Genomic DNA, 8,513 nt, shown 5'->3' with positions numbered 1-8,513 from the left:
GGCGCCCGCGTGGAGGCGGCGGGAATGATTTTGCGGCGGCTGCTGCCTGTGTATTGCTTGCCCGCTTCCACCGCTGCACACGCACACGTCCCTGACACGCACATGCGTGCGCACACACATACGTGCACACGTGCACGCACACCCCGTACATGCACACATCCCTTACGTGCACGCCATGTGTGCACATGCACGGGTGTGCCCACACACCCCATACGTGCACACAACCCTTACACACATGCACGCACACAATCACACCCCATACGTGCACACAGCCTGTGCGCACACACCCCTTGCACCCACACGCACTCCCCTGGCACACCCCACACGTGTGTCCCCTGCATACACATTCTCCATCTCCATGCACACCCTTGCCCCTCTCCCTCCCGGGAAGGCTCCCAGCTTCTCGTTTCCAGCCTGCCAGAGCCATGCGCCAGATGATTGTGTGCTAGCCTGGCTGAGGGCAGGTAGCACTGGCCTCCGGTTCTAGCCCAGCGACTGGGATTTCTTTTCTCTGCTGACTAGTTGTTGAACCCCCCCCCCCAACCGAGACACCCTCCTGGAGCCTGGGGGCTCCAGGCAGAAGTGGGGGAGGGAGGCAGGACGGTAGCAACTGTGTCCCTCGGTGCTTGGAGTAAATAAGGCAGTGTGCCTCCGTGTTGCTATGCTTCGCCGCGACATCGCTTGTCATCGTCTCCTCCCTCTCCTCTTCTCCGAGGCCAAGACATGCACCAGTCTCTCCCCGTTGCATGCCAGAGCCTGGCACAAAGCAAGGGGGTCGACAAACCTGCCAACTGCTCCAGCCTTTCCCTCGGAGCCCAGGGAGGAGCCCCCCCTCAGCTGCCCCCCACCTGGGGGTATAGAGGAGCTGTAGCAAGGACAGCCAGCCCCCTTTTTCAGGCCTCAGGCATCGGTCTCTTCAGCTCGGTTCTGGAGAGGGTGGAATAGAGGCACCTGGGAGCCACGGATACCCCGGGTCAGGCATTCAGGGCCTGGGAGCATGGGTGGGAAACGTCTTTTGTGGAGGGCTGGGGATGCTCAGAGGCTGTTGGCAAGGAAGAGGCAGGTCTAGGGAAGCCAGGTGCTCCAGTTCATGTGGGTTCAGGAAATACTGATGGCCACTAGCCTCGGGGGAACAGCAAAAGGTGCTCAACTCCCTGGCTCCAATGGCCCCTTCCCTCAGAGGAGGCAGGGTCCGCTTAGCTCGATGCCAGTCAGGCGGTCCGTGTCTGGCTGCGAAGACACCTGTATTCCTAGCAAAGCCAGGGGAGTGTAGCCTGCATGAAAAAGGCAAGGGTTGGAGCTTTTAAATGACTGAATCCTAATCACAGCAGGGCTACAAACCTGGTGCTGGCCAAACACCGCGATGCCCTGACTGAGTACAGGCTTCTCTGCTCATGGGAAATCTGGATTCACCAAGAGGCCCGTGTCCTGAACGTCATTCCCCCTCCCATGCTTCCTTCTCCCCCTCGGGGACAGAAATGTGCAACCTCGCCCCCTCCCCTCCTGGGTCTGTCTACACTGCAGCCACTGCGGTGACTGCGGCTAGTGTGTCGGCTTCCCTGAGCCTGCCCCACCGGTCCTGGGGACGGCTAGCAGCGCAGCCGTGGTAGAGCTCACGGGCCTGAGGGTTTCCCCCCAGCTTCTCGGGCAGGTTCCAGCGGCGCGCGGAGCTCTGTGCTGCTGGGACAACGCTGCGAGCTAGACCTGAGCCGGCTGGCTCCAGGCGAGCTCAGGTGAGCCTGCAGGCATGGCCGTCACGGGCTGGACTGCAGCGGAGACACTCCGTGTTTGAAAACTCCCTGCCCCTGCACAAGGAGACCCGGGAGGGCAAAACCTCAGGTGTCTCGCAGTGCAAGCTCCTGCCTTTTACATCTATTAAACCATCCATCCACTCTGCTTTCTTTCCGGTGTGGGACCTGCATTTCCCCTCCTCCCTTCCCTCCTGGCCATCCTGCTCCTTATCTTCTCCCCTAGCCGTACGGCTGTCATGTCAAAACAAGGTGGCTGCCGATTGCTATCATGGGGGGAGCTGCGATAACACCGGGGCTCTTTATGAAGCAGCATCATTAGAAGCCCGATAAGATCCCACAAGCGCAATTGAATTGGAAGTGGCTTGTTAAGCAGGACCCTTACTACCCAGACAGCACAGATCTGATCTGGCAGTGAGCTATGGTGACTGTCACGTGCCCCCGGAGATGGGTCCCAGGCGTGGGCAGCGGAGCGGCCGAGGGGAAAACAATGGAGGCAGGAGGCTAGCGGTGTGCCAGGCTGCCCCTGCGCTCCACTGCATTGGCACGCTCGGTTTGGCGGCCCCGCTCGGCTCCTGCTGACATCCAGCCTGAGCTGCCAGCTGAGAGGAAGGGGCTGTGGCCCCGAGCTCTGTGAGTTCAGTACCTAAATTAGCCACACGGGGAAGGAAGCAAGGAGTTATTGGGCCGAGGGGGATACGCCTGCAAGCCGTACCAAGAAATTAGGGACGGGGAAACATTTCTGCCGAAGCATCAGGAAGGAACTTTGCTGACAGCGAGATCTAGTAGCCCGCATAATCGTCTCCCCGGGGGAGCAGGATGGGGGAGCCCTCCTCACTCAGCACATTTTAAACCAGGCCGGGGAGGCGCTCCCTCCCTGGCCCTCCCTGCTTGGCCTAGATGGGCTCCTTTCTGCCTCGAGGCTGGCTTACGCTAGCTGAGGCTCTGGCCTGTACCCCCAGCCTTTCCTCTCTGCTCCCATTCTCCAAAACAGCCCCAAGCTCCGCCACCCAAGCAGTGCCAGGGGGGACCTCTGTGGGGCTGGGGGTCAGGCTGGATGGGCGTCTCTAAGGCTGGGCGCTTCTGGGAGCTGTTTGTCACCTGCAGCAGTTAAAATCCAGGGGACCTGATCGGAGTGGCTTTTCTGGAAAGGTTCCCCAGCATCCTCCCCGCTGATGGCAGGGCTCTAGTTTCATTGAATAAACATATGCCCTGGCTCTGTAAGGACCTGGGGCAGTAATAGCAGCTTGGGTAGCAGAGCCATGATACCCCTTTGGAAAATGACCCCCAGGGAAAATGGCAAATGAGATTGTGATTGGCTGCGAGAGGCCCAAACAGGAAGGGAATCTCTGTGACCTTCCTGTCTTTGCATGCAGCAGACCCCAGAATGGCGTGCTAGGGTGGCCCTGCAGACAGAAAGATGCTCTGGTTTGATCCCTGTTGGAAATGCCCCAAGAACAGGCTTGTTTGGTGTTTCTACCTCAGCCCTCTTGTTTCCAGGGGAAGGCTGGTGTTGGGAGGTTGCCATAATGCTAGAAGCACTGGATGGAGGGGAGAAGGTGGAGGGATGTCTCGGGACCCTGGCTTAGGCCAAGGCTGGGTTGCAGGCTCCCCAGGGAGGAATGCTGTTTCCACCCACTCCAGCTGGGGTGGGGGTAAAGGCTGCTTCAGGGCACATGACCAAAAATTAGTGACCGTGGGGTCAAAGTGGGGAGGGATCAGCTGTGTGTCTAAGTGGCTATATGCACGCTTTTACCCTGTTGTAGCTGAGAGAGATGCACAGTGGCTCAGACCTCAATGAAAAGACTTCTGCCTACTGTGGGGCAGGAGCGCAGAGATCGGAGGCAGTAACTCACTTGCGTATCCAGGGCACTGTGCCCTCCGAGGTACCCTGCTGCACTGTCATGCATAGCAAGGCTGAGTCACCTTGAGCCAATCCTTCCTATAACCGAGGCCTTTGCTATCAGGCTAATTTCTCCTCAGTGTTTCTGAGCAAATGGGGTTACCTGGGAACATGGCTGTCCGGCTGCTCCTGGCTGGCTTAGGGAGGACCATAGAGCCGTGCTGTTTGTCACCAGCTCAGGATCCGGCTCCTGGAGCCACGCAGCAATGTCTGAGGGCACCGCGTGAAGGGCTCGCTAATTAATTCCTTGCATGCAGAAACTCGCTGTAACCAGTCCCCCCCTGCAAGCCAGCCCTTTTTGCCTGGAAACACAATGGAGATCTGTGTTGCACTTGGATTTCATTGGCAATGAGGTGTGAGCCACCCGAGCACTGATTGATGATACATCCTCCTGCCTCTCGCCAGAGTGGGAGGCACCGGTGACTTTGTCTGATTCTGCTAAACAGCCTCTTGGAAATGAAATTGCCGTTCTCCGGGGAAATAGCTTCTTCTGCTCTTTGCATTGGGAACTATGACTTCCTTTTCACCTCTGACAAGAGGAGCCCAGGACAGGGAGAACTCTACACCTTGGTAATCAAAGGGGTGGGGGGGATGTTTTGCTCTTGTTGGGTTGCAACTAGAGGAAGGTCAAATTCAGTTGGACCAAACCTTGCTGTAAAAGGAAGGATGACCTTGTTGGTCAAGCTCTGGACCGAGACGTAGGTGATCCAAGGTCAGTTCCTCCCTTGGTGACAACAGGCTGATAAATGGAGCAGGTGACAGCTCTTGGCACTGTTATTTCTGACTAGCTGCAAACTCAGGCAGGGGGGTGGAAGCTTCTGCATCTCGCCTCTGCCAGCCTGCAACACTCATGGTTTTTGAGTAATGGACATAGGGGCGTCTGCTCCAAGGCATCTTCATCCTGCCTTCCTGCAACCCCTGCTTGGACCCAGTGCCTAGACCTCACCTGTGCGCCTCATCCCTGACCCCCTGCTCTTCCTTCTGGAGAAACCCTACAACCCTCCTACCTTGCTTCTCTGCCAGTGCCTCCGGCCTTGTTCCAGTCCTGCCCTGCATCCTTTCCCAGCAGCATTTCCAGGACCCCCGAGCCAGGCGGGCACCACTCCTTGCTACTGCAGGACGGCTGTGCATTTTGAATGCGGCTCATGCATCCCAACCCCCACTTTTTCCAGGGCACAGAAAATGAGAAGCCAGAAAGAGAGTGAGAGTATGAGCTGTTTAAAAGCCTGAAGCTGTTCCAGGGCATCAATCAGTTTATAGGCAGTGAAATATATACGTGCAGGTTTGGAGATTGTTGATGGGGTAGAGGATTTTGTGATAAATATATTTATTGCAGGTTTTGTAAAAGGCTGTTCCAATGAGTGGGTTTTAGTAAGGCAATAAATGGTCAAGAAAATTGCTCCGATTGGATCGCCAAGCATCTAAAACTGGAAGACGGGGTGGGGGGGGGCGTGCAGCTGATGGCCCCTCAGCCATCCAGGCAGTGGCCAGCGGTGAGCAAGGAGGGGTGGTCTGTGGTTGGTAACATGAGGCTGACGTTATGGGGATCACAGCCCCAGCCGCAGCATGGATGGAGGTCTGTGGTAAGCACAGCACATGCACATAGTGAGAGATGGTCTTTACTGCAAGCAGCATACAAGGGTTGGGCAGAAACAGAGGCGTGGAGAGGGAAAGTGATTTGCCCAAGGTCACATAGCTAAGGTAGAAAGCCCAGGCATCCTTCTACCTGGCCTGGTGCCCTGCCCACTGGGCCACGTGGCCTCTCTTGATTCTGTATTGCCCTCCCAAGTTCGTACCCAGTTCTCCTATGAGCCACAGCCCTTTGCACCTACGCCCATGACGCTGACTTGGACATCTGGGCATTGGCACATTAGGTGGTCCCTCCTGCCCAGTTTGGGGAGCCCATTAGACATAAAGGGCCTGATTCTGATCTCGCCAGCAGAGGCATAAATCAGGAGTCGGCACCACTGAATTCATGCAAGAGAATCAGGCCTGTACCTGCAGCTTACACTCATGGGGGCTGAAATTCAGCCCCATGCTGAGTAGTGAGGCCCACGTCATTGCCCTGTGTGCATCCCATTGAGCCTTTCTTTTGAAGCCATTGAAATGGTGCTTGGGTATTTGGCCACGGGTGAAGTTCACCATCTCCTCACAAGCTGCCTGGACAATGGGGAAGGTGGGACATGCAGCTACTTTTTCCCTGACCCTCATTCCGATTTGCAAGTGAACTCCATTTAACCTTGGTCACCTCCCCCGTCTCTCCCCAAGTATTCTGGCCCATGAGCTCACTAGCAGGACAGGTAGTGGGGGGATATTAAAGACCACTTCTGGAAAGAGAAGTTTGAGTTCATAATCATGGCTGTTTGCAGGGGAAACTTTAGTCAAAGAATTCAGCTCCTCCAATCAGGGAGATAGAAGCATAGCATGCGATCGGTGTGTCCTATCTGAGCGGCTCGACTGTCTCGTGTTGAGTGCTTGGAACGAACTGTTTGCAAACAAGGTGCAGCCCAAGAAGGATGTGTAGCATCTCTTTGGCGAGTAATTCTGAATAACAAATAAATAGGGAAAAATTGGGATTTGTTCCCAGACAATTCACAAAGGGCCTAATTGGAACATAAGTGGTGCCTAGGCCTTGCGCCGGCTGGCTGTGCAGGGGTGCGTTCCTCCAAAGAGGGGAAAGCGGCGCGCTGAGTCAATAAATGACTTGCGGTAAATTATTCACCAGCTCTCCTCAAAATGAATGCCGTAGTCTTCTCCTCTCCCTTCCCCCTTCAGCACCTTATAAATACTCTGATATCATCCTGATCCCATGCAGACTCTAGCGGTGCCCATTCCAGTTAAGAGCCTATCCCAGGTTCTATTATGAAGTCGTATTTTGTGGCGTTTATAACCAGCCATAAAAATTCACTCCAAGATTAAACTTGGCATATGAGGTTTGAGCCTGGCTGTCTTTGCCTTCCTGTTTTTGTTGCCTCCTGTGACTTGAGTCAGTGTTCAAGTTCAGGCAAGGAAAATTGTTTTGTCCCAAGAAAGACTTTGGTGCTTGATTTGTTTTTAAAAGCTGTAGCCAGGAAGGAATTGGTAATTCAAGTGGGGGACATTCTGCATTTAAACCACTGCTTCCAAGTGCCTGGAAGGGGAACTCTGGGTTCCTGACTCTGACCTGCTCGTTCTGACCAAGGAGCCAAGCTCCCACAAAGTCGGGGAAAGAGTCCAGAGTCCCGCGCTCTTCTTCCCATTTCTAAATCACAAACTCAGGACTCTGCTCCAGACTGCACCCCAGGAGGAAAGTGGTACAAATATTTGACAACTTTGGTTTGGTGGCAGCGACACTGGAAGATAAAAAATTGTTTCAGGTGAACCTGAATAAAAATGTTGGGTTCTTTTTCTGTGGACATGAAAAGCTTGAGATGATATATTTATATGTATGTCTATATATGTATCTGTGGGTGTATTTATATATTATATATAATGTGTTTGGATAGATAGATAGATGTGTGTGTGTGTGTGTGTGTGTGTATATGTATATTTATATATACATATATGTATATGTGTGTGCATGAGTATGTGTGTGTATGTATACACATATAGTGTGTGCATGTGTGTGTATATATACACATATGCATATCTATATATACACGTGTGTGTGTGTGTGTGTGTGTGTGTGTGTGTGTGTGTTCAGTGGACTAGATCATTCAGTTTTATTTTCAGTGTCTTACTCCTTTTTTTAAAATCATTATTGCTTTCAGCTCAGTTTTTAAAACAAAACCTCTGACTTGACATAAAAATGTTTCGTTACAATAGTGCCAAAATAGACATTCTGATTTCTTTTCACTGGTTCCCCCTGAAAGCATTTCTTGCATTCAGCCTAAATTCACAGGGAGTTTGGGTATACCTGGGCCTTTCTTGTCGGTGAATAAGTTAGTCCAGTGAAAAATCTCACTCGGGACTAGTTTGGATGGACACCCATTCTCTGTCCCTAACTCCTATAACACGAGACTTTCCACAGCCAGATGTAGAAACTAGGAGTCTTGCCTTCCATTCTAGAGAGCTCCTAGGGAAAGAAGCCAGGAATCCTGAGCCCCACCCCAGGCTACTCTTTTTGGGAAGGAGTTTAAATGTAGAGCTGGCCTACACAGACAGTAACTCCCTGCAGGTGTTGCAGTGCCCGGGCAGCACAGCAGTAAGACCCAGGATATGCAGGGAATGATCTTTTCATCGCTCACCTTGAGCAGGATTAAATCCTGTCCTGAACACTGGAGAGGAGGAAGGAGCTGGGGCTGAGGCTGGCTGTATGGGATGCCCCTGGGTTTAGCTGAATCTCTCACTGACACCATAGTAAGCCAGAACTGCTCCAAAGGGTTACTGTGCGAACGATCCCTAGATTGCACTGGAGTGCCATATTCCACCATTGAGATCTTTTATTGTTCTTTCCTTTTCATTAAACTACTGTTTAAATAAGACAAAAGGAATCTCAATGACACTCTCCAGACATCTTTATGGCTTTTTAATTTTTTGTTGACTCCCTCTTTGTTTGTAAAAGCCCCTTGGGAGCCTCCACAAATATATTCCCCCCCCCCCCCTTGCCTGAGTTTTTCCTTTTCCATTTTGCAAATACTGAATTTCCTCCTCTTTTGTTTTCTCTTTTTAATGGAACTTGAAAAAAAAAAACTGGGGCTGTTTATGTAGAAGAGCGATAACTTATCATGCCTGGGATCTTGCGTCTGTTTAGGCACTAGTGCCACCAAAGCTGCTGTTGCTGCAACATGAAAAATAGTGTTGATTTTACTTTGCTGCTAGTGCAGAATGGGAGGGGAGATCAAAATGATGGTTTTTGTTTGGTGGTGGGGAACTTGTACTGC

At 52.6% G+C, this 8,513-nt stretch overlaps 1 protein-coding gene across 2 annotated transcripts in view; it reads left to right on the top strand.

Annotated features, from left to right (window-relative positions):
* The window catches only part of LRRN2 (leucine rich repeat neuronal 2), a 94,482-nt gene that overhangs the window by 277 nt on the left and 85,692 nt on the right, over window positions 1-8,513 (top strand). Inside the window, exon 1 of one of the 2 annotated variants that reach the window (XM_019513940.1) lies at window positions 4,132-4,221. The exons of the other annotated variant lie outside the window; for it this stretch is intronic. The gene's annotated coding sequence lies outside the window, so the exon portion shown is untranslated. Of the gene's footprint in view, window positions 1-4,131; window positions 4,222-8,513 lie in introns of those variants that run through there. 2 annotated transcript variants of the gene reach the window in all.

The sequence above is a fragment of the Gavialis gangeticus genome, unplaced genomic scaffold (genome assembly GCF_001723915.1).
Source record: "Gavialis gangeticus isolate Ggan-Ray unplaced genomic scaffold, GavGan_comp1, whole genome shotgun sequence".
Lineage (NCBI taxonomy): Eukaryota > Metazoa > Chordata > Crocodylia > Gavialidae > Gavialis > Gavialis gangeticus.
This window is presented reverse-complemented; position numbering and strand designations above follow the sequence as displayed.